This window comes from Macaca nemestrina, chromosome 11 (assembly GCF_043159975.1).
Source record: "Macaca nemestrina isolate mMacNem1 chromosome 11, mMacNem.hap1, whole genome shotgun sequence".
In the NCBI taxonomy this organism is placed as follows: Eukaryota; Metazoa; Chordata; class Mammalia; order Primates; family Cercopithecidae; genus Macaca; species Macaca nemestrina.
The window spans coordinates 9,580,342-9,605,195 of record NC_092135.1 but is presented as its reverse complement, the minus strand read 5'-3'; the positions used below and the strand labels follow the sequence as shown (position 1 = coordinate 9,605,195).

General features: G+C 40.5%; 1 protein-coding gene across 50 annotated transcripts in view; it reads right to left on the bottom strand.

Moving 5' to 3' along the window:
- The window catches only part of LOC105492460 (cytoplasmic linker associated protein 1), a 309,888-nt gene that overhangs the window by 134,808 nt on the left and 150,226 nt on the right, over positions 1-24,854 (bottom strand). The gene's annotated exons all lie outside the window — the stretch shown is intronic.

Sequence of the window (24,854 nt, the reverse complement as noted above, 5' to 3'; positions counted from 1 at the left end):
CAGCACTTAACTGTGTACCAGGTCCTAGGTTTGGTTGTGCATAGTCACATTAAATCCTCCTGACAACCCTGAGAGAAGGACTATTGTCACTTTGGTCTTAAAAATAAAAAAACTTAAGGCATCCAGACACAATATGCCCAAAGCTACACAGCTAACAAGGAGGTGGAGGAAGCCAGGATTCAAACCCAGGCCTCTTCAACTCAACATCCTATGCTCTGAGTCAGGACATTAAATGACCATCTGCCAAAAAAAAAAGCAATTCCCATAAGCTGATGCTTAGTAGGTGCGGGGCACTGTGCTAAGTGTGTTCCGCACGTTGTGTTGTTTAATTCCTACTGCAGATGTTTGCTTACTCAAAATTATTTGTTTAAGATAATTTCTCAAGTACAGTATCTTCAGTATCTCTTATGAATGTAAACATTAAAAATCCTCAAAAAAATACTAGCAAACCCAATTCAGCAACATATCAAAAGAATTAACATTATGGCCAAGTGCGACTTATCCCAGCAATGTAATGTTTGTTCAGTATACATCATAGTTGTCATATTAATATAATAAAAGGCAAAAAACAACATATTCTCTAAACACAGTAAAATGCTTTCATGCTAAAAACACTACAAGCAGGGATTAGAAGAGAACTCCCTCAACCTGATAAAGACCACCTCCAGGCCAGGCACCGTGGCTCACAACTGTAATCCCAGCACTTTGGGAGGCCGAGGCGGGCGGATTGCCTGAGGTCAGGAGTTCCAGACCAGCCTGACCAACATGGTGAAACCCCATCTGTACTAAAAATACAAAAATTAGCCCAGCGTGGCAGTGCACTCCTGCAATCCCAGCTACTCGGGAGTCTGAGGCAGGAGGATCGCTTGAACCCGGGAGGTGGAAGTTGCAGTGAGCTGAGATTGCGCTACTGCACTCTAGCCTGGGCAATGGAGCCAGACTCCATCTCAAAAAAGAAACACACACACACACACACACACACACACACACACACACACACACCATCAACAACATGGTCAAAGACCAGATGCTTTCCCCCTAAGATCAAGAACGAGGAAAGATGTTTACTCTCACTACTTCTATTCAACATTGTGGTAGACGTTCTAGCCAGGGAAATCCGACCAGAAAAAGAAAAAAAAAAAAAAAAAAAAAAGCATGCAGACTGAATTGGAAGAACTAAAACTATCTCCATTTACAAATGACTTGATTTGGTATGTAGAAAACACTGAAGAATGCATGCAAAAAATCAGAACCAATAAACAAGTTCAGTGAGGTTGTAGGATATAAAACCAGTATTAAAAAATCCATTGTATATTCTATACATCAAATTAAGAAAACAATTAACAATAGCATCAATAAAAACACCTAACAACTTTAACAAAAGGGAACTACAAAACACTGTTAAGATCAACTAAAGACAAACCAATAAATAGAAAGATATTCCATGTTCATATATCGGAGGAATTTTTGCTCATTATCTAAACTATATTCCTTGCCCAACTGTTCCCTCTTAATTTTAACCAAAGTTGGATAAATAGAAAAGTATAAAAGTGCAAAACACACTGTATGAATTGAACGGCTAGATAAAGACTTTTTCTTCCAAGTTTCTACCTCCCTTTCTCCATCAAAGTATGGGAAGCGGGGTACACGTATCACCCCCAATCCAGTCAATATGGACCAGCATTAAACAGGGCCGGTTCTACCACTCTGTACAAAAAAATCCTTCAATATCCATATTCTGAAACAAAAATTCCTCTCCCTGTTTACAAAATTAAAGAAGGCTTTTGTCAGAACACAGGGAACATAAAAATTTCCAACTTGGCTGGAAATGTTGGCATTTTTGACAACATGAAAGTGGAAATGGCATACTAGAAGCTCTGAGGGTGCTAGCAGAGTGCTACTTCTGCCCTTGGGCACCAGTAATCCATCCTCTACCACAGAAGTGAGCCTGGAATGCAATCAAGCTGCCAGTTAGGGATCACGTTTCATTCCTTCCGCCCAAAAGCTTGCTGCCAAAAAGCTGGGCTGGCATTTTAAGACGATCTCAACAATGACACCACTGGTACAGATAATGTGAGAAGAGAGAACTGGAGCACAGACAGGTGGCAACTCACAAATTCATTTCAGCTTTACTAGTCCTTCACAAAGGGAGTTAAAAAGGGACAAAACCTTCTGCTGGGAAAGACAGGCAAGGAAAACACCAACAGAAACCAGAGAGGGAAATGAACTGTGAGGAGGGCAGAAAACAAACTTCCATAGATACCTGCTCCTGAAGGCACTATAGGAGCTCAAAGTTCACACTGGGTAAGAGCTGCTGAGTGCCTCCTGCAGGTGCAGATTAAGGCACAATTAATTCCTCTTTGGGTCTTGGGGAAAAGGCCCTGGCTGCTGCTATATAACTTACAACCAGGCTCCAGAGAGATGCAGGCATACTCACAACAGAGGAGCCCAGGGATGGTTCTGTGCAGGGAGAAATCCACAGCTCGCACTGGGCAGTGAGCCTGCCCTGGGGCAGAGCTGTAATGTCACAGGCCTGCACTTTCAGCAAGACCAACCTCATGTGAGGTATAAAAAGAAAATGAAAAGAGATAGGCTTCTGTTTCCCTGTCTGAAAAAAGGATGATCCTGTCTACCTATGCAATGCGCTGCCCACCCAGTATCAACCCCCTTCTTCTACTGACAGCCCAGGGCAGTTCTTGGGTAACCACCTCCCCCACCCTCAGAGTGACAACACCTTTGTTTGCCTCAGTGGATCCTGGCCACAGCATCCGGGCTCTCCCAACCCATCACAGTAATTAATTCTAGAACCTCCCTTCTTGTGGACTTAGAGCTATGCAGGTACAAGCCTAGAGCTGGTGGAGCCAACCAACGGCAGTGCCTGCCCAAGAGAGAGGCAAAGCAAAAGAAAGTAGAGTGAGAGGCAGTGAGAGTCGAGGTCTAATGCCTGGCATGTGTCCAAAGGAGGGCAGCAAGACCCACACACCCAGACTTAGTTCCACGAGCCAAGTCACTCCCCTTCCCCCTTATACCACTTGGAATGAGGCCTGTATTGCTGGCAACCCAAAGCATCTCTGTACTATATCAAAGGGATGTCATGCAGATTAGACAACATGCATTAAAGACAGGAAAACCATAAGTACTGGACAAATGGCAGCTATTTTACACCCTCATTATTTATGCTATGCTTTGCATGCAAAAAAATCAGCTCTTCAAAAATATTTCAACAGAAGTGAGGAATTAGGAACAGAATTTTCTTTAAAAATGTGCTTAAAAGGCCATACAACTAATTCAAGTTAGGCAGCCGAAAGAAATGTATGGACATTATAGAGAAATGGAGGAAGGCATGGTTAAAACCACCTTCTCTAGAACTGATTCCAAAGGGAAAGTACCCATTTCCCCCTTGACAAGTGTCCTTAAGAGGTCTCAATGACAAGTTTCTCAGGGTCACAAGAAAGAAATTTGTCATTTGTAAGCAAAAGGAAAAAGCTCAATTAGGAATATGCTTCCATCAAGTGGCATCAATGTTTTAAACTCTCTCCAAACCCTCCATGTCCTGGAACTTGAAAGTTCTAGTCCAGAGCACAGGGTCACCTTACAGGTGATTTGGTCTCAAAGTAATCATTTTGTTACTTCTGTAAGAAAACTGGACTCCCAGAGCACCCTAGCCTCTACTACTGGGAGGCTACTGGAGAGCATACCACCTCTGAATACCTCTAGCATTTCTCTAGTAAGCACACTTGTGTCCCAGGTACTTTGTTGGGAGCTGGGATGTAGAAAGGGAAGGCATGGTTCTCACTCTGGAGTGCACAGTCTGACGTGGGAACACAATCAACAGCACGTAGGATTCAGTGTGAGGTTTTCCTAAAAGCACACACACAATATGACATATGAATCCAAAGTAGGGCCAGACAAATTTAGAAAGGATCCACTGTGCCTTCCAACCAACCCTCGGATGTGATCCGTACTACTTTGGTCCACTTAACATTGACTAAAAGTGTGAGAGGCTTTAAATGTATGCACATCCTACTTAACTCAGGAACACCCTGGGCTACCAGGCTCGGTGAATATACAGCGAAAGAGAACAAATTCCAAAGACTCTTGCTGAACAGATGTAGCAGAGGCAAGGAATTCCTGACAGGGGATAATGAAAAAATGAGCCAGCTTCCCTCTGCACCTGGACAGGCCCAGGTGCCCCCACTACTCTGTGTGCCCATCCTGGACACTACGGAACAGAGAATTAAAGGCAAAGTTCCCAAGTCATGCCCAGGAGTTAGGATTCCTGAAGTTAGAATCTCTTGGCCAAACTGGAGGCCCAGTTTAAGTTAACCCTGTTAATATTAAGCCTTCCTCAGAGAAAAGAACTTACAGCAACATGCCAAGAGTAATATATTTAAGATCAGTCTTGAAGAAGAGTATCTCCAAACATATGTCTTACCCTTAGAGACAAAAAGCAAAGGAAGGGAGTACAAAGAGACTGGCACTTTAATATCCAGAGTAGATGAGAATAAACTATCCTTCCTGCTGGAATAGCTAGTTCCCGACACAAAACTCTGAGCACCTGAGCTGAGCCCACAGTATCATTTCCTGGAATGACACTCACACTGAAACATCCACAGGAACTCAATTCTCCATAGAAATATCCACCATTCCTCAACATCCACAAGAGCTCTTAGACCAGGCCCTGTGCGGGGCGGGGAGGGGGAAGAGGGGCAGCTAAAGCAGGATGCCCAGATGGAGGAGGTCAGTTCTTCTGCCAAAGACCAGGAGAGCTTTGGTATCTAAAATACATACACACACACACACACACACACACACACACACACACACACACACACACACACACACATTCATTCATTCTCTCTCTGTCTCTCTCAGATAAATGCTAGGAGAAACCTTCAGATTCCTAAAGTAAGAACTAATTTTTTCCTTCACTACAATGGCTAATTCTTTTCATCCTATCCTGAGCTTTACTGAGCTATTGTGGATGTTTATAGTCATCATGTTTCCACAGAGACAAGCTTGAAAGCAGCTAGAAATTCATGACCAGAGAGTACAAAAGTCAATAGTGAGGTGATTCGCAAACTAGCTTTCTACCAGGCCCTGTGTGGGTCGGGGAGGGGGAAGAGGGGCAGCTAAAGCAGAATGCCCAGATGGATGAGGTCGGTTCTTCTGCCCAGAAGAGCTTTGGTATCTAAAAGAGGAAGATTCCTATTGATGACCACTTATTTCAACCCCTCTCCCCTCCCTCTCTTGCTGGATGAACTCTGAGTTAGGTGACTGATGGAGGGTACTAGAGGACAGTCCCAGCTCCGCGAACCTGGCAAGTAGGAGAAGCAGAAGCAGCTCTCTTGGGGAAGGCTCTGTCTGTTTTCGTCTTACCCTGGGTCTGTCCGGTCCTGGGCAGAGTTTGAGGCACTAATACACTTAGGTCTGGGAATGATGGTCCTTAACGACACATGAAGCCAGGCTTTCAGTCTAAGAGCTCTTGTGGATGTTGAGGAATGGTGGATATTTCTATGGAGAATTGAGTTCCTGTGGATGTTTCAGTGTGAGTGTCATTCCAGGAAATGATACTGTGGGCTCAGCTCAGGTGCTCAGAGTTTTGTGTCAGGAACTAGCTATTCCAGCAGGAAGGATAGTTTATTCCCATCTTCCCTAATTCACCCCCAGGGAGCTCTTTGGTACTCTGGATATTAAAGTACCAGTCTCTTTGTGCTCCCTTCCTTTGCTTTTTGTCTCTAAGGGTGTTTATATATACACACACACATACAAGAACTTGGGTTTATTTTGTCCAATCAATATTAATATGTCTGTTTTTTTGGTGCAATGTTCATTCAAATCTGAATAATTCCAGTCCTACAATTTGAAACGTTAAAGTCATATTTTAGTTGATGATTTTCAATGATTTTAATAAGACCTTTGGATAACTATAGCATACATACACTTAAAACAAAAGCTATCTAGAGTGCTCATTGCTGTATTTACATAATTATAAAGAGTTAACATAAACCAAAAACAACTTGTCTCAAAATTTCAAAGTAGTTAGCTTTCTAAAATTCTTTTAATTATATGTGGATATTATTACAAACCTAAATGTAAATGGCGCTCATCTTCCCTGCTATCATTTGTCTAGAGAATTGTCCAGACATTCTGATGCATGGCCGGGTATACAGGCCACACAACTGCAGGCTAAAAACAGGAAGAAAGCAAAGCTTAGGAGGAATCAACATCATGAGAGGTTTCAACAAGTATATTTTAGGAGGAGGAAGTGCAGATAAGTGCAATTATTCTATGTAAGGTACAGGATATCCTTAAAGAGATTTTTGTAAATGATAGCTATATTACTGAAAGTACTTATTTGATAACTGTCCCCACACTTTGATCATATGCTTATTTTCTAGGCCAAACAGGTCAAGTGAGTGTGCCACACACCACATCTCCATCATCTCGGCCCACCGAGGCCTGCTCACCACTACCTTCAGCTTCCATCTGTATTCCCCAGCTCCCAAGCCAACCGCCCACATAATAATCACATTGCCCAATTTATGCCAAGGACAACCACTGTGTGAGAAATTTCACACCCAATTTATAAGCACCAACATCCCATGCTCCCTTTTGTCCTGCATACCAAAAAGTCAGCCTTGCTGAGCACAAACACCACCATGCAGAGAACTTCTGAGCACGAACACTGCGGGGCCAGGGTCTTGGGCCCCATCACAGGCCTTCCATCCAGCTCACAAATATGCTGTGACTATGGAGGCCAGGATTCTCTTCCAGCTGACTATGGACCTCTTGATAGCAGTGGGAGGAAACAAGGGAAGGACACAAGAGAACATGGTGGGGAAGAGGTGGGAGAAAAGGGGAAAAGAAAGGAACAAATGGAGAATGGAAGAGGAGAACAGATTCTCTTTCTTAAGCTCTAGTTCATGAGTAAAGCATTAATTTACTTCAAGAAACAACAGCCAAGATAATTTACAGGAGGAGGAGACGGCTTGTTGCCACCTGACTTGGATAACTATCTCCCTCTTTTGCTTATTCACTGAGGATGAGGATCTACTACATTTCAGGCACTTCACTAGTTCCTGGGAATATGGTATGAACAAAACATTCATGCTAACTGCCCAAAGGGTCTTTCCACTATAAAGGGGAACAACATTTGTAAAGACAAATCTGTGATAAAGGCGAAGAAGGAAAAGAAGAGTGTTCTGTATCAAAGTGAGGGGAAAGGCCGAGAGTGGTGAGAGGCATTTTGGACACGGTGGCTCAGAGAAGGCCAAATCACACTATGCTGCAGGCCTTTTACCAAAGGCATAACCTCATCTACGTGGGACAGGATTACTCAGGCATCTCTGTCATGGACACGGAATTTAAGAGTAGGAGGCAGAGAAAGGTAGAAGGAAGGTTCCAATTTGCCTTGAACAATGAAGCAAAAGAATGCCTTTGACTAAGCAGCAGGGCAAGGCTCATTGTTTTGACAGGGAGAGAGATCCTACAAAAAGTGTACTCTTTCTCTTTGGAAAGGGTTTACTTACCCTGTAGGTCTAGCCTCACAGCCACCACCAGCACATGCACAAAGGTTATCAGAGCCTGGCCTAACTGCAGTAACTGAATACAGTAAGCCAAGTTCAAACACCATTTTCATTTCTGTACAAAGAAATCCAAGTACACTAAAGACTCCAAAAATTGTTTTAAGATAGAAAAGAGGGCCTTCCAATTGTGTGTGTGTTTTTTTCCGTCAAATTTTATATTTTAAAGACCCATGAGCTGGGTATGGTGGCTCACATCTGTAATCTCAGCACTTTGGGAGGTCAAGGCAGGTAGATCACTTGAGGTTTGAGACCTGCCTGGCCAACATGGTAAAACCCCATCCCTGCTTAAAAAAAAAATACAAAAATTAGGGCATGGTGGCAGGCACCTGTAATCCCAGCTATTACAGGCATGGGCCACCACACCCAGTTCACATACCCTTTGTGTATGCCTAGATGTTTGTAAATGCCCACCCTGTGCCTGGCACTCAGTTGGCTGCTGGTAATTCAGAGGTGAACACAGCAGTTCCCATCTTTATTCCGCAAAGCCGATCATAAGCCAGCATAAGGAGCCTTAGGAAAGCGAATTCCTAGAGGCCACAGAAGTCCAGGCAAGGCATTTCTGAGGAAGCCTCTGCACCAAGACCTGAAAACTAGGCAGGCGTGAGGAAAATGAAGTGCATTCTAGGTGAAAATAATGTGTGCAAGCTTCCTGGGGCAAGAAAGGGACAAGGCAGGAATGGCAAAGGCACAAAGGCATTAATGAACGAGAATGGGTGACTATAATTACAATAATAATGACAACCACAAACTTCTTCCTGGTAATAGGTTAGAGAATAGTAGGGCAGTGAAATCATCATTTATCCCTCAAAAAGGAACTGAAAAGGTACAACGCAGGCCTTAAGTGGACATATTCTAACTTACATTTTTACTATTTCATGGAAAAGGGGAAAGTTTTAAGCAACACGAAGGGATGTGAATAAAGTTGGCATACTGATGACTGAAAACTGAGACTTCCAAAGTCAACAACTACAATTTCAACACCTTAATCTGAGTGTCATATTACGTAAGAGTCACCATATATCCTTTCATTGATTAAATGTTCATTTCTCCTTTTGATCACAGTACTTATTTTACCTTCCAACTTGCCCTGAAAGTTATAAATGTCAGAACCCAAATCCCACAGATATCAGATCTACACCCTGCGCTCTTTTGGAAATGTCATTTTAATTAACACTGTACCAATCTTGACCCAATTCTTTTTGACAATCACTACACAGGCACAAAAGTAAATCAGGTGGAAAAACTTAGAGCCAAATTTGGAAAAGGTTTCCTACCAGAATGTTCTCTCATACTTTGAAGTAATTACACTAAGAGCTACTTGTCATTTGTGCAAATAATAATAATTCTTCAAATCATCCATCTCTGCTTTAACGATCTCATTCTCCAGAACCCTGTTTGGCTAGAGAGGCAAATACCATACTGCTACATACGAAGACAAAGATAAATAAGATGACAATTTAACATAAATATCCATGTTCCAATAATACCTACTCCTCTAACAGCAATCTCAACTCTACTCCAAGATACAAACCCATTTGAATCAAACTCACGTACAAACAAAATTCTATGTCCAAGTATCCAGAACTATAATCACCTATAATCACCTTACCCTCAAAACCTGCTGTCCCTCCAGGCTCCCCACTTCAGTTGGTCCCACCACCATTTGTCCAGGCCAAAATATGGAATTGTTCTTAACTCTTCCCCTCCTATCTCCTATCAGGTCTTTCTCCACCCACTGCCCTAAACAAGCACTGGGTGTGGTCAGTGCTGCTTCGAACCACCTCTCACTTCCAGTTCCTCTCCAGTCCCACTGAGGCCGACCTAATTTGGGTCTTCCTCATCCCTCAGGTAATCTGTATTACCAAATAGTATCCTTACTGGTGTCCATGTCTTTAATCTTTGTATGTTTTGTTTTTTTAATGACATGTTTTAAAGACACGAAACAGTGAAAAAGATTTTCTTAAAGCACATAACCCAACATGCAGACCAACTGTTACCTTTAACTACTGTCCCTAGCGTATTCAGCATTCCTTAGTTTTTCCCTAACGTCCTTTATCTGCTCCAGGATCCCATTCAGGACACCACATTACATTTAGTCATCCTGCCTTGCTAGGCTCCTCTAGGTTGTGACAGTTTCTCAGACTTTGTTTTCAATGACCTTGACATGGTTAGGGAGTTTATAGAATATCCTTCATTTTGGGTTGGTCTGAGGCTTCTGCCATGTTTCCACAGAGCTTATGGGGCTTTGGGAGGAAGACCACAGACATAAAATGCCATTCTCATCACATCCTATCAAGAACACCCACCACACTGACAGACTAGCAAGTTATGCTCCCCTCCTTTAGAGTGGGATATTTGCATAAATGATTTGGAATAATTCTGCACAAGAGGTTCGTCTCTTCATCTCCATTTACATACTTTTCAGTCATTTTATTTACATCAGTATGGATCATTAACATTTATTTTATACTTTGGGTTAAAACCCAACACTACTTTACTATGTTGCTTCAAGTGTTCTAGCTTTGGCTATTGGAAGCACTTTCAGTTGACTCCTGTCTCTCAGAGATACCCATACTGTTGTTTTGTTTTGCTTTTTCTTTGATTTTTTTCAACCACTTCCCTACTTTCTGGCCCTGCGAGATACACTGGCTCACCTTGCTCCAGGCCTAAACTCAGCCATTTCCCCAAGGAGCCCTGGTGGAATTAGTGACCAAGATCTGCGTACTGAATGGCGGTTTCTTTTTACAAGATCTTAGGATACATTTGATTCCGCATCTTGTTTTCTTAGTTTTCCCTATCAACACAAAAAGATCAATTGTATTATTTTAAACCTCAGTTCAACCTTCACACCTCCTGTTAGGAGATCATCTGGAGCTGCCACAGTGGATGTGTCCCTATATCAATAGGATAAGACTGATGTGCCAGGCCCAAGGCCCCCACTGGCTCCTTAGCATAGGGACTATCATCCCCAATTTGCACATGAGAAAATGAAGGTGGACAGCCATGCTGCCAGTCCCAGGTCACATACTGCCCGTGCAGTGGTGGCACTCATACCCTGTCTGAGGGATTCCAGAGCACTTGGCCTGACAAGATGGCTTTCTGGAAGAAAGACTTAGGTCTAAGATGGCAAAAACTAGGGCTCTCCCCTGTCCTGCAACTAACCCAATTCTAGAAAACCCAAAACCTTTGGTATCTGTGTTGAAAAGCCGCCCTTCCTACTCCTCATGGGGCTGCTGTGACGTTCCTAAAACACAAAATGCAGGAAAGAGTTCTGAAAACACTAAAGTACCCTACACACCTTGGAAGACCCACTGCTGTTATATTTTGCAGATTTTTAATGGTCATGAATTAATATATGATTCAAATATGCCACTTCCATAAGAAACAGTATTTTAATCCTTGTTTCCTATCACGATTACAGTTACTGAGGGTAAAAGTTACCAAAGCATCTAAGCCTGAATTCCAGGTGACAGTGACTAAGGAGGCAGGCAATTTGAAAAAATATATTAAGTGAAAGAACAGTCTTTATTTTAAACTCAGATTCAGGAGGCTATCTCCATGGCTTTTAACATGAAAAAGTTGGCTCCCATATTATGTTGACCTGTTGCTAAATACAAATGAAAATATCACAACTTAAGACAAATGCCACTTATAAGTGACACACTTTCAAATCCTCAAAGGAAAGGCTCTGGGAGAGGTTACTTCAGAACATGAATTATTTAAGTCCCTGCCCAGGTATTGATTTCCTGCAGCAGTTTAACCTGAAAATAGCATACTCTACTTAGGTATGAAATAAAAATATTATCACTGTATACCTTAAATCCTCAATTAAAAAATACAAATATACTTTAAATTCTCGATTTAAAAATATGAGCAGAAATGTAGCATCTTCCAGTACTTTCAGCCCAACTTAATCAAATTTAAGAAAATAGCTGTAGAAACCTTTAATAATCTACTACAAAATAAACACTGAGCAAAAGTCCTGAATGTGGGCCCAATTCCCCACAGCAGGAGACAAATAAACACTTGTTACTGTATGCAATTTTCCTCTGTGCAATACCTGTTTCAGTAGAAGAGTCTGGAAATACCCTTTGGAGACAACAAATTAAGAGCCTGCCAGCAAAACCATCCCCTAGGAAAGCAAGACAGCGATACAGGTTGTTCCCATCACATCAACTGCACCCTACACCTTTGAATGCAAACCCTGTTTACACAGACTCTTTTAACATCACTTCGATACTGGCCAAACCTGGGAAAAAGCTATGTGGAAAGACTGACAGCTAATCAATAAGATTTTTTGTGAACAACACTTCTTTTGTAGTTTTCCTGTACATTTCCGCATTTTAAAAATGCAAATCTTTTAAAGGGGAAAAAAATAAATAATGACTTAAGACAGAAGCAGTATCCTTGCACTGCTATCATTTATGCTTTTCCTCTATATGCTACTGGGAAAACTTAGAAATTTCTAGCCAGTAGATTCCTTTCAAGACTGCTTAGCTTTATTAACAAATACCCTGCAATTGCAAATAGATTTATGTTCATAACCCTCATACTGTGAACATAGGAAAGCAGAGAAAAATTAAAAGCCCATGAAATAAACAGAAGATAAAAACACAGCTAGCCTCAGCCTACTGTGCCTACTTCCTTGGTCCTAGTCTTAGAAGGTTAACATTGATGTTTATTTCCCTGTAGGCTTCACAATTTTTCCCTGCTTAAATACCAACAAAATTCATAACAATCTTTCCCATATTTCACCCAGGATTTTTAGTTATCAAAGGAATTATAAAAATATTCAAGCATTTCCTAGCCAAGCAGCAATAATTATAAACACTTTTCAGAATATATTAGAACAGCCTACCTTTACCAGTAGTCATGATTGTCAGTAATCCTGGTACCAAATAAAAACACTGCTCTGAAAGCTATACCTACTCACAGCAACTTAAGCATCAGCAAACCCTCCACCCACACTTGTTCAGTGTGATCCGGCGGCACCAATGACAACTGCCACCCTATTCCAAAATAAAAGCCTAGACTAACACTGATTTTTTAAAAAGGGTTGGGGGGTGGGGGCTGGGGGGAGGTGTGAGCCTTCTCCATCCAACTCTACTCATGTAAGAGAGTCTTCTTTAAAAGTGCTATTAAAAATTTTTTAATCAGTTCTTCCCCCTCAAGAAACAGAAGAATATTCCTAACACAAATCTTAAATAGAAAAGTATCAAAAAGCAATCTTATTTCCACATAGAAAATAAAATAAGCTGTCCGCTGCAGCTTACGTGACTTATGCTGCCATCAGAAGCAGTCTCTTCCAGGCTATTTTAGGTGGGCTTCTTAGCACAGCTCAACACATATGCCAGCCTTGTAACAAACACATTATCCTTGTATTCGTGACTATGGAAACACTTTCCTAAGATACTGAACCACTATCCCAAACCTTGTAATATGCATAGTCTAATAAACAAGCACAGGGAGAGAGTGTGAACCTAGTATTGGCACCTGATCCACTTATTCACAATCATTGCTTTTAAAGGATAAGCATGGATAATAATGGCTTGGCTTCTTAATAAAGAAAAGACAACTGATTTGCCTTTAAATGAATGCTTTGTCCTAGCTACACCAGGCAATAATTCCGATCTTATCTAACACAATCTGTCAATGGTCTGTTTTCAGACTTGCACAGGTATTTCTCATTTCCAACAAAGTAGAACTGATACCTGTAATATTTTTCAAGTTACAGTTTTTTAAGTGTAAAACCATAAGGCAGAATGCATTTGGTAACAAAATGATACCCGGTACATTCACGTATGAGAGTCAATAATGTTATGATTACTTGTTACCTACTTTATAGTTTTATTAGCAAATAAATATTGGGTCTTTTACTTTAGCTACAAATTTATTATAGAATTATCATGGATTTAACCAAAATGATAGTTTGTATCTTTCCTCATAAACATGTTAGTTTTGCTCAAGAAACTCAAAAGCTTGTGTATTTTTTAACCAAATTAATGTTCATGGGCCTCGCTTCAATCAAATCCAATTAAAGATCATTAAGTGGTTGCAGATAAAGGACACTGAGTAGTCCATAATTACTGGCTCTTTCATTCTGAAAATCCAATTCTCCCATGAGCATAAGCACATCTGCATGATTTAAAAACTTACAAATAATTTGCTTTTTGAAACTCATGGAAAGAAAAACTGTAATTTTTGCTTCAAGGGGCTTGCTAATTACACAGAGATGAAAAAAAGAAGAAACATCTATATAGCAACATATTTTTAACTCTCATATTCTCACCATTCAAAGCCGAAAGGCCTTCGGGTAACCTAGCAACAAGAAGGAATCACACAAAGATGAAGTATTCTATTACAGACAGGAAGCCCATTTCAAATTGCTACTCGGCTGCTTTTTCATTGCTGTTTTAGTCACAATTTGATTACGCTTTTAAAAATTAAGTCCATGGGTTTCATATAAATATTAAGCATCAGAGAACAACATAATTTTGAACATGTCAAGATATATAAACCCTGGATAAAACCCTATTATTTCTTAGGAGTATCACCATTAAATATGGTTCTTCCAACTTAGCTAAAATCCAGAACGGTTATTTCTTACTCAAAAGGACACTGTTGTTCACAAGCAACAAAAGAAAAAAAGCAAATTGGACTTCATCAAAATTTAAAACTTTCATACACCAAAAGATACTTAAAAGTGAAAAGAGGCCGGGCGTGGTGGCTCACGCCTGTGATCCCAGCACTTTGGGAGGCCGAGGCAGGAGGATCACAAGGTCAGGAGATCGAGACCACCCTGGCTAACATGGTGAAACCCCGTCTCTACAAAAATACAAAAAAAAAAAAAAAAATTAGCCAGGCGTGGTGGCAGGCGCCTGTAGTCCCAGCTACTCGGGAGGCTGAGGCAGGAGAATGGCGGGAACCCGGGAGGCGGAGCTTGCAGTGAGCTGAGATGCGCCACTGCACTCCAGCCTGGGCAACAGAGCAAGACTCCGTCCCAAAAAAAAATTCTGAAAAGATTGGCTCACACCTGTAATCCCAGCACTTTGGGAGGCCGAGGCGGGCAGATCACGAGGTCAGGAGATCAACACGATCCTGGATAATACGGTGAAACCCCGTCTCTACTAAAAATACAAAAAAATTAGCCGGGCATGGTGGTGGGCACCTGTAGTCCCAGCTACTTGGGAGGCTGAGGCAGGAGAATGGTGAGAACCCGGGAGGCGGAGCTTGCAGTGAGCCGAGATTGCACCAGCGCATTCCAGCCTGGGCGACAGAGCGAGACTCCCTTTCCAAAAAAAAAAAAAAAAGTGAAAAGATAAGCCACAGAAAGAAAAAAAAAAAAATTTTACAAATCGTATCTGCAAATCATATATAGTTCAACAACAAAAAGACAAACAATTCGATTTTTAAGTGGGCAAAGTACTTGAATAGATGTTTTTCCAAGGAAGATCTACAAATGGCCAGGAAGCACAGGAAATACGTTCAAATGTATTAGTCATTAGGGAAATGCAAATCAAAACCACAATGAGATACCACTTCGTATTTACTAGGGTGACTATAAAAAAAAAAAAAATTTAAAACAACATCAACAACAAAAAACAACAAGTATTGCCAGAAAGTGGAGAATTGGGCAATGGCTAGAGAGAATATAAAACGGTGCAGCCACTGTGGAAAACAGTTTAGTGGTTCCTCAGTAAGTTAAACATAGAATGACCATATAATACAGCAATTCAACTCCTGGATATACACTCAAAAGAACTGAAAACAGGTGTTTAAAAGCTTGTAAACAAATGTTCAAAGCAGCACTATTCACAATAGACAAAGGTAGAAACAATCCAAATGTCCATCAATAGATGCACAGTTGCAGCTATCTGTGAATATACTAAAAATTACTGAATTATACACTTGAAATGAATGCTGTCATGGTATGTAAATTATATTTCAATAAAGCAATTTTAAAAGAGCATTACTATCCATACTACTCAAAGCAATCTATAGATCCAACATAATCCCTATCAAATGCCAATGACATTCTTTACAGAAATAAAAAAAGTAATCCCAAAATTTACATGGAACCACAAAGGACTCAGAATAGCCAAGGCCATCCTTCCTAAGCAAAAAGAACAAAACTGGAAGAATCACATTATCTGACTTCAAATTATACTATTACCATTGCTGTTTTTGTGGCAGCATGGTACTGGAATAAAAACAGACACACAGACCCCAATGGAACAGAATAGAGATCCCAGAAATAAAATCCACACATCTACAGTGAACTCATTTTTGCAACAGTGCCAAGAACATACACTGGGGAAAGGACAGTCTCTTCAATAAATGGTGCTGGAAAAACTGAATATCCATATGAAGAAGAATAAAACTAGACCCCCATTTCTCACCACAAAAATCAAATAGAAATGAATTAAAGACTTAAACCTAAGACCTCAAACTATAAAACTACTAAAAGAAAACATGGGGGAAACTCTCTAGGACATTGGTCTGGACAAAGATTTTGTCAGTAACACCCCACAAGTATGGGCAACCAAAGCAAACAATCAACAAAGTGTAAGACAACCCACAGAATGCAAGAAAATATTCGCAAACTACCCACCTGACAAGGGATTAACAACCAGAATATATGAGGAGCTCCAACAACTCAATAGAAAGAAAACCAAATAATCCAATTTAAAAATAAGCAAAAGATCTGAATAGACATTTTTCGAAAGGAGACACACAAATGGCAAACAGGCATATTAAAAAAGTGCTCAACATCACTGATCATCAGAGAAATGCAAATCAAAACTACAATGAGGTATCATCTCACCCCAGTTAAAATGGCTTTAATCCAAAGACAGGCAATAACAAATATTGGCAAGGATGTGGAGAAAAGGGAACTCTTGCACACTGTTGGCAGAAATGTTAAATTAGTACAGCCACTACAGAAAACAGTATAGAGGTTCCTCAAAAAACTAAAACTGAAACTACAATATGATCCAGCAATCCCACCGCTAGGTATATACCCAAAAGAAAGGAATCAGTATATTGATGAGATATCTGCACTCCCATGTTTACTGCAGCACTGTTCACAATAGCCAAGATTTTAAAGCAACCTAAGTGTCCATCAACAGGAGAAAGAATAAAGAAAATGCGATGCCTACACACAACGCAGTACTATTCAGCCATAAAAAGAACGAGATCCTGTCATTTGCAACAACATGGATGGAACTGGAGGAAATTATGTTAAGAGAAGCTAGGTATAGAAAGACAAATTTCACATGTTCTCACTCATTTGTGGGAGCTAAACATTAAACCAACTGAACTCATAGAGATAGGGAGAAGAATAACGGTTACCAGCAGAGGCTGGGAAGAATAGTGGTGGTGGGGAAGGGAGTGGGGGTGGTTAAAGGGTACAAAACCATAGTTAGAATAAGATCTAGTATTTGATAGCACAACAGGGTGACTACAGTCAACATTTATTGTACATTTTAAAATAACTAAAAGAGTGTAACACAAGAAATGACAATTGCTTGGGTTGATGGATACCCTACTTACCTTGATGTGACTGTTATACAAAATACCTCATGTAACCCATAAATATATACACCTGCTACATGCCCATAAAAATTTAAAATCTTGAGCCAGGCACATTGGCTCACGCCTGTAATCCCAGCACTTTGGGAGGCCGAGGCGGGCGGACCACCTGAGGTCAGGAGATCGAGACCATCCTGGCTAACACGGTGAAACCTCGTCTCTACCAAAAATACAAAAAATTAGCCAGGCATGGTGGTGGGTGCCTGTAGTCCCAGCTACTCGGGAGGCTGAGGCAGAAGAATCCCTTGAACCTGGGAGGCGGAGGTAGCAGTGAGCCGAGACTGCACCACTGCACTCCAGCCTGGGCAACAGAGCAAGACTCCATCTCAAAAAATAAAATAAAATAAAATAAAATAAAATAAAATAAAATAAAATAAAATAAAACAAAATAAAATAAAATATAAAAATCTTTAAAGAGTATTGTCACTTTAAAGAATACAATGGCTGGGCGCAGTGGCTCACGCCTATAATACTAGCACTTTGGGAGGCCGAGGAGGGTGGATCACCTGAGGTCAAGATTTCAAGATCAGCTGACCAACATGGTGAAACCCCGTCTCTACTAAAAAGACAAAAACACAAAAATTTGCTGGACATGGTGGTGAGCGCCTATAATCCCAGGTACTCGGGAGGCTAAGGCAGGAGACACGCCTGAACCCGGGAGGCGGAGGTTGCAGTGAGCCAAGATCGTACCACTGCACTCCAGCCTGGGCAACAAGAGCAAAACTCCGTCTCAAAAAATAATAATAACAATTTTAAAAGTAAATAAATGTTAAATTTTAAACATGTACTCCAAAATAATCTGAAAGTCTACAAGCATGACAGTTATTCTCAAATATTATTTTTATTTAAAAAATGAATATACCCCTAAAATCGAGCAACTGGAGGAGAATCTATTCTGAGCACCAACCATGTCCCAGGCACTGTGCTAAGAATTTTACACACAATCTCATTTATTCTCCACAAAATCTCTTTAAGGTCTTCACTCCATTTTACAGATGAGCACATGTGGTTCACAAGAGTTAAGTCACTTGCCCAAAGTCCCACAGCTAAAGCGTTGCAGAGCAGGGCACAGATGCCTTTCCTAAGGAGGAAGGATAGTCACACATTTCCAAAGCAATCCCCTTCGGCTTGCTCCCTGACACTGTCTACACTTCTCCACATGGAGGCATGGGGGCACCCACACTCGAAAATTAACAACTAAAACTACTGCTTGGCATACACAGTCACCATTTATTAAACAGATACTTGTTGCCAAGTCCTTATGCTGAGTACAGGCTGCTAAATTTTCACAAATGGGCATTAGAAGGACATAGATCATTTAATAGACACCCTTTTGAGTCAGCCTAGGAAGCCCCTCTGTGGACATGCAGCGCTAACCAACCAAGGCAGCTATCGAGTGATCAGAACCTCTGCCCAAGAGGTTGTTTAGGAGCCTGGAAATGAGCCCCACGTTGTCATTCATTCTCTCCTGTGTTTTGCTCAGTTCTCTCTCAGCTCCAGCTCATATGTACCACTCCAGAACCCAGTGGGTATATAAGAATCCATGGGAAAAAGCAGAGAGAAAAAGAATCTAGTCATCTCAGATACTAAATGTTCGTACACGCACTCAAGATTTACTAAGAGACAAAGAAGAAAAGCTGGTTCCTGTGAAACAAACCAATCACAGAGAACACTGGGACTAAGAGGACAGCCTGCAAGGTATCCGAGTCTCAGAATGAGCAAAAACAGACACACAGTCCCCTGTATGCAGAGGGTTACAGTCCAGTGCCGAGATAGGTATTAGTCAAATAATCGCCAAATGTAAACCTGCAAAAATGATGCCTACCAAGCAGTGGGGTAGGGGGTGCCTGCCCACATTTAACAGAGGGATCTGACACCATTTGGGAGGACAACAGATGAATGGAATTAAGAAAAATGTGTATATATACACAATGGTATATAATTCAGCCATTAAAAGAATGAAATCCTGTTATTTGTAGCAACATGGATGGAACTAGAGGCCATTATATTACATAAAATAAGCCAAGCACAGAAAGACAAATATCACATGTTCTCACTCATATGTGGGAGCTAAAAGGGTATATCTCACGAAGGTAGAGATTAGACTGGTGGTTACCAAAGGCCAGGAAGAGGGGGGAAGACTGAAGAGAAAAAAATATATATAAATGTATTTATTACCACTGAACTGTACACTTAAAAATGGTAAAGATAGTTAATTATATATGTAGATTTTACCTCAATAAAAAAGCAATATTTGAGTTAAACTCCATACGAATCAGTGGTAATATTTATGAAAAGCGAGGGAGAGGGAGGTATTAAAAATGACACCCAACCTTTAACATACCAGGATGAATAATGGAGCAATCACGCTTATAAGGAGTACAGAAAACATTTAGGGTGGAGCAATATTTACTGTTTTGTGTTTTGTCTTTCAGCCAGAAGTAGCATATAAATTTGGTTTTAGATATATGTTTCAAATACAAGAGGAAATGTCAGACAGGCAGCTGTTTCACATACAGTTCCAATCCTGTCCCAAGATCTGTATAGGAGACAAACATTTATGAAAAAATGTGATATAGCTAATAAATAAAATTACAGCTATGGATATCTGTAACCAGGGAAAAAGCACTGCCTGAGAAGGGAAAAGGCCTAGAATCAAGCTTTAGGAATATAATGACTAATTAGTAGACATTAGATAAAGGAAGCCAAGAAGGTGCAGCCCAAAAAGCAGGAAGAAACTAGGAGGAGGTCAGACCCAGCTTTCCTTTCTTCTTTTTTTTTTAGATGGAGTCTGGCTCTGTCACCCAGGCTGGAGTGCAGTGGCACAATCTCTGCTCACTGCCACCTCCACCTCCCGGGTTCAAGCGATTCTCCTGCCCCAGCCTCCCGAGTAGCTGGGACTACAGGCGCTCACCACCACGCCTGGCTAATTTTTTGTATTTTTAGTAGAGACGGGGTTTCACCATGTTAGCCAGGATGGTCTCAATCTCCTGACCTCATGATCCCCCGCCTTTGGCCTCCCAAAGTGCTGTGATTACAGGTGCACACCGCCACGCCCAGCTAATTTTTTGTATTTTAGCAGAGACGGGGTTTCACCATGTTGCCCAGGCTGGTCTGGAACTCCTGAGCTCAGGCAATCTGTCTGCCTTGGCCTCCCAAAGTGCTAGGATTACAGGCATGAACCACCATGCCTGGCCTCTTTTCTGTGGTAAAAATAGGTAATAGTTTCTTCTTCTTCTTTTTTTTTTTTCTGAGACAGAGTCTCGCGACCAGGCTGGAGTGCAGTGGCACGATCTCAGCTCACTGAAACCACTGCCTCCCAAGTTCCAGCAGTCCTCCCACCTCAGGGCCCCACCTGCCACCCCCATAGCTGGGACTACAGGGGTGCACCACCACACTTGGCTAATTTTTGTATTTTTGTAGAGATGGAGTTTCACCATATTAGCCAGGCTGGTCTCAAACTCCTGACCTCAGATAATCTGCCCGTCTCGGCCTCACAAAGTGCTGAGATTACAGGTGTGAGCCACCACACCTGGCCAAAAATAGGCAATAGTTTCTTAGGTATAACAAAAGAAAAAAGAAACAGATAAATTGGACTTCATCAAAATTTAACACTTTATATTTCATGTGACACTATCAAGAAAGTGAAAAGAAAACCCACAGAATGGGAAAAAATATTTGCAAATAAATCACATCTGTTAAGAGTCTGGTATGTAGCACATCTAAAGACCTCTTATAACTCAACAATAAATAGGCAATTAAACCCTTTAGAAAATGGGCAAAAGATTTATTTGAATAGACATTTCTCCAACCAAGGTATATAAAGGGTTAACAAGCCCATGAAAAAGATGTTCAGTACCATTACTCGTCAAGGTAAAGCAAATCAACACCACAATGAGATACCACTTTACACCCACTATGGTGACAATAATGAAAAAGACAGACAATAACAACTATTGGTGAGGATGTGGAGAAACTGGAAACTCTTACAGGTGGCTGGTAAGAATATAAAATAGTGCCGCAAAACTGGAAAACTGTGTGTTTACTGTGTTTGAGCAGTGACTCAAAAAGTTAAATGTACAACTCAGCCATTCTACTGCAAAGTATACAGCCAAGAGAAATGAAAATACATATCCACATGAAATCTTTTACAACAATGTTCAAAGAATCATTCTTCACAATAGCCAAAAAGTTGAACAACCCCAAATGTCCATCAACAGACGGATAAAGAAAATGTAGTCTAATCACACAATGGAATCTTGCTCAGCCATAAAAAGGAACGAACTTCTGATACATGCTACATTATGGATGAACCTTGAAAACACCATGCTAAGTGAAAGATACCAGACACAAAAGCCAAATATTACATGATTCCAATTATACAAAATGTCCTGAATAGGCAACATAAAGACAGAAAATAGGATGCCAGAAACTGGGGAGAGAGGGAAATAAGGAGTAAGTGCTAATGGGAATGGGATGTGAGGGTGAAGTATTTTAGATTTAAATAGTGGTAACAGTTGCACACTTTGTGAATATTCAAAAAAAAAAAAAACAAAACACTAAAGCACACACTTTAAAAAGTGAAACACCAGTAGGTAAATTATATATAATCTCAATTTTTAATTTTTAAATGAACGGCAACTAGAAGGAGAAAGTATCTCAATTTTTAAAATATACTGATAACTTCACAAAAAACCTAACACCTATTTCTGACAAAAACTCAGATAAGGGCATTTAACTTTCTTTCTTTAACTTTCATGTGCCCACCTGGGTCTCTCCCAAGCACACCTTCCTTTCTTTCCTGTTCTGAGCCTTTTTAAATAAACTTCTATTCCTGCTCTGGAAAAAAAAAAAAAAAAAAAGATAAGATAAACAGAAGTAAATAGAAAACTACCTCATTTTGATAAAGAACATCTACAAAAATCCTACAGCTAATACCATACTTAGCACCTAAGACAGGAACCAGACAAGGATGTCCTGTCTCACCACTCTTATTTTACATAGTACTGGAAGTTCTAGCCAGTGCAATAAGGCAAGAAAAAGAAATTAAAAGCACACGTATCTGAAAGAGATAAAACTGTTGCTATTTGCAGATCACAAGACTGTATATGTAGGAAACTCCACAGACGCTACAAAAACTCCTACAACTAATAAGTTCAAAAAGGTTGTAATATAAGCCATATAAGGTAAGAAATGGAGAAAGCAGAGGATGGATGGATCTAGAGAAAGCTGAACAGTCAAAGGTTTGAAGTTCAAAAGAGATCAAAGAATTACACTGGGAGTTGTGTTAAAAAAAAAAAAACACGAAGGAAGAGGAGGTTGGGGGGGAGAGAGAGAGAGGGAGAGGGAGACAGAAAGAGAAAAAGAGAAAGAGAGAGAGAGAAAGAAAAGAGAAGAAAAGAGTTGAAAAAGGAAAGGAGGGAGGGAAGGAAGGGAAAAGAAAAGAGAAAAAGAAGGAGGAGGAGAAAAGGAGGGAGAGAGAGAGAGAGAATTAGATAAAAGAGGGAGACAGGTTTTATTCCATCACTACTGCAGTTTCTCTACGCCATCTAAATGTGCAATGAAGGAAATCAGGTGGTTTGTTTTTTGACAGCAACTGAACAATTTATTGGTCTCTCAAAGTTACTGTAAAGAGATGAAAATCATTTAGGTTAGAAATTCTAAAATTTTACACATATGGCTATATATTAGTTTCCTTAAACATTTTGGCTCTAACAATTAAAACAGTAATACTATATATATATATAAAGCAAAAAGCTGAAATTATCGACCTCCAAGAAATTTTGTTAAGGCTTCCTTACCATTTGCTATTTTTAACACAGATGTTTAAAAGAACTGTTTCCATTCTCAACCCTACACCTATGTGTGTGCATGAGCGCGCACACACACACACACACACACACACACACACACACACACACACACAAAAGGGAATTTGGGGGCAATATTTATACCTAACCACATAGAAAATGCTGCTTGTGATACATCCAATGCCACACAGTTTTGGCATTCCTGAGGGTGAAATCATATTTGTCACATCACTGGATCCCATGGAGTGTATGTACACTCTTTTAGGCAAGATCCCCAATGTGGATGCAGTCTTTCTCCCCAATGCCAGCACTATAATGAGATTCTGTTTCACAGCCGTAATACTGGCTTATGAAGCACAAACTCACTTTCCTGCCACTGCTTTTACTTACTTGCCCAGCATGCTCTGTCCCAGTGCCAACAATTTTTAAACTGAGAAACCACACAAATACACCCACACAAAAGTAAAAGCATGTGTCCATCAACTAACTGCCTGTGAAGACCTGCCTGCGGACACCAAGCAACCCCACTCATCACGAGTGCACCACTCAGATGCCATTGGCTCTACCAATGATATGTTTTTTAAAGTACATATCAAAGTATGTACACTAAAGTACAGGGTAAAGTAGAGAAAATTACACCATAGTTATATACAAATTATACTGTTATAGGAAAATGAACTAATATAGCAAAAATGATTTTTGATGGTAATAGCTGAATTATGATATTCGTTTTCTATTATTTTTTACGATCTATGAAAAAGAGATAAGGAGGATTAACGGAAGCATTTTTAGATCACTTTAAGCATTTTATATAGGAAACATGTTGTTCAAAGAAAAAATCCTCTGGAATAATAATAGGTACACAGCAGAGCGCAAGTCAAAAGCCTTGCATTCGGTTACCCGCTCTGCCCTATGTACCAACTTACTTTGAGGAAAAGCACTCAGACTCTTCTTTACAATCTCAAGATATTCAAAATGTGAAGGCTTGTACTAGGAAGACAGGAGTAGTGATGAGGAGAATTACTGGGATTCGGGGTACAGTTTTAAAAGTAAATCCAACATGATTAATGAATTCGGTACTGGTTGTAATCTAATATACCTAAAAATTCTAAAATAGCCTAGCTATGATACAATGAGGTATCCAGAGTTAGAAAAGTTTTTCTCAGCAATTAACTTTTTGATATTCTTTCCTTCATACAGGAGTAATTCATTCCTGTCTTTTCCTCTCCTGGACTCACAAGAATTACCCACTAGTTCTCAAATATCATCACAAAGTATAGGGAAAGAAATACAGGAACCGGAAACAACAGGTTACGATTCACATCAAAATCATTACTTTATTTATTCAACAATACTTACTGCACACCTATCACAAGCAAGGGACTCTTCAAGGCATTGAACTCACGCTCATTGAGAAACAAATAAAGAACAATAAAGGGAATAAAGTAAAGGTCCTGCTCTCATGAGTAAACACATACTTTTCTAGTGATACACGCGAAGAAGAACCCTCCAACAGGGTGAGGCACAGAGCGTGCTATTCCCGTGGCCTTCAGTAATGCAGTGATACTGTATGAAGTGAGATCTTCATGGCATGAGGGAGGAGGGAGGAGGCCACAATGATACCCACAGGGCAAATACTTCAGGCAGAAAGAATTATAAGCACAGAGGTCCTGAAGCAGGAGATGCTCAAAATGTTCAAAATTAGCAAGGAGGTCAACGTGGCTAGAGCAAAGAGAACTTTCACAAAGAACAATTCAAATGACATCAGAATGGTGATGGGTGCCAGATCACTCAAGGCCCAGTGAGCCATGGTGAGTTGCTGAATTGCAGCCTGGGTGTGATGGGAAGCCTTTGGAGGTTTAGG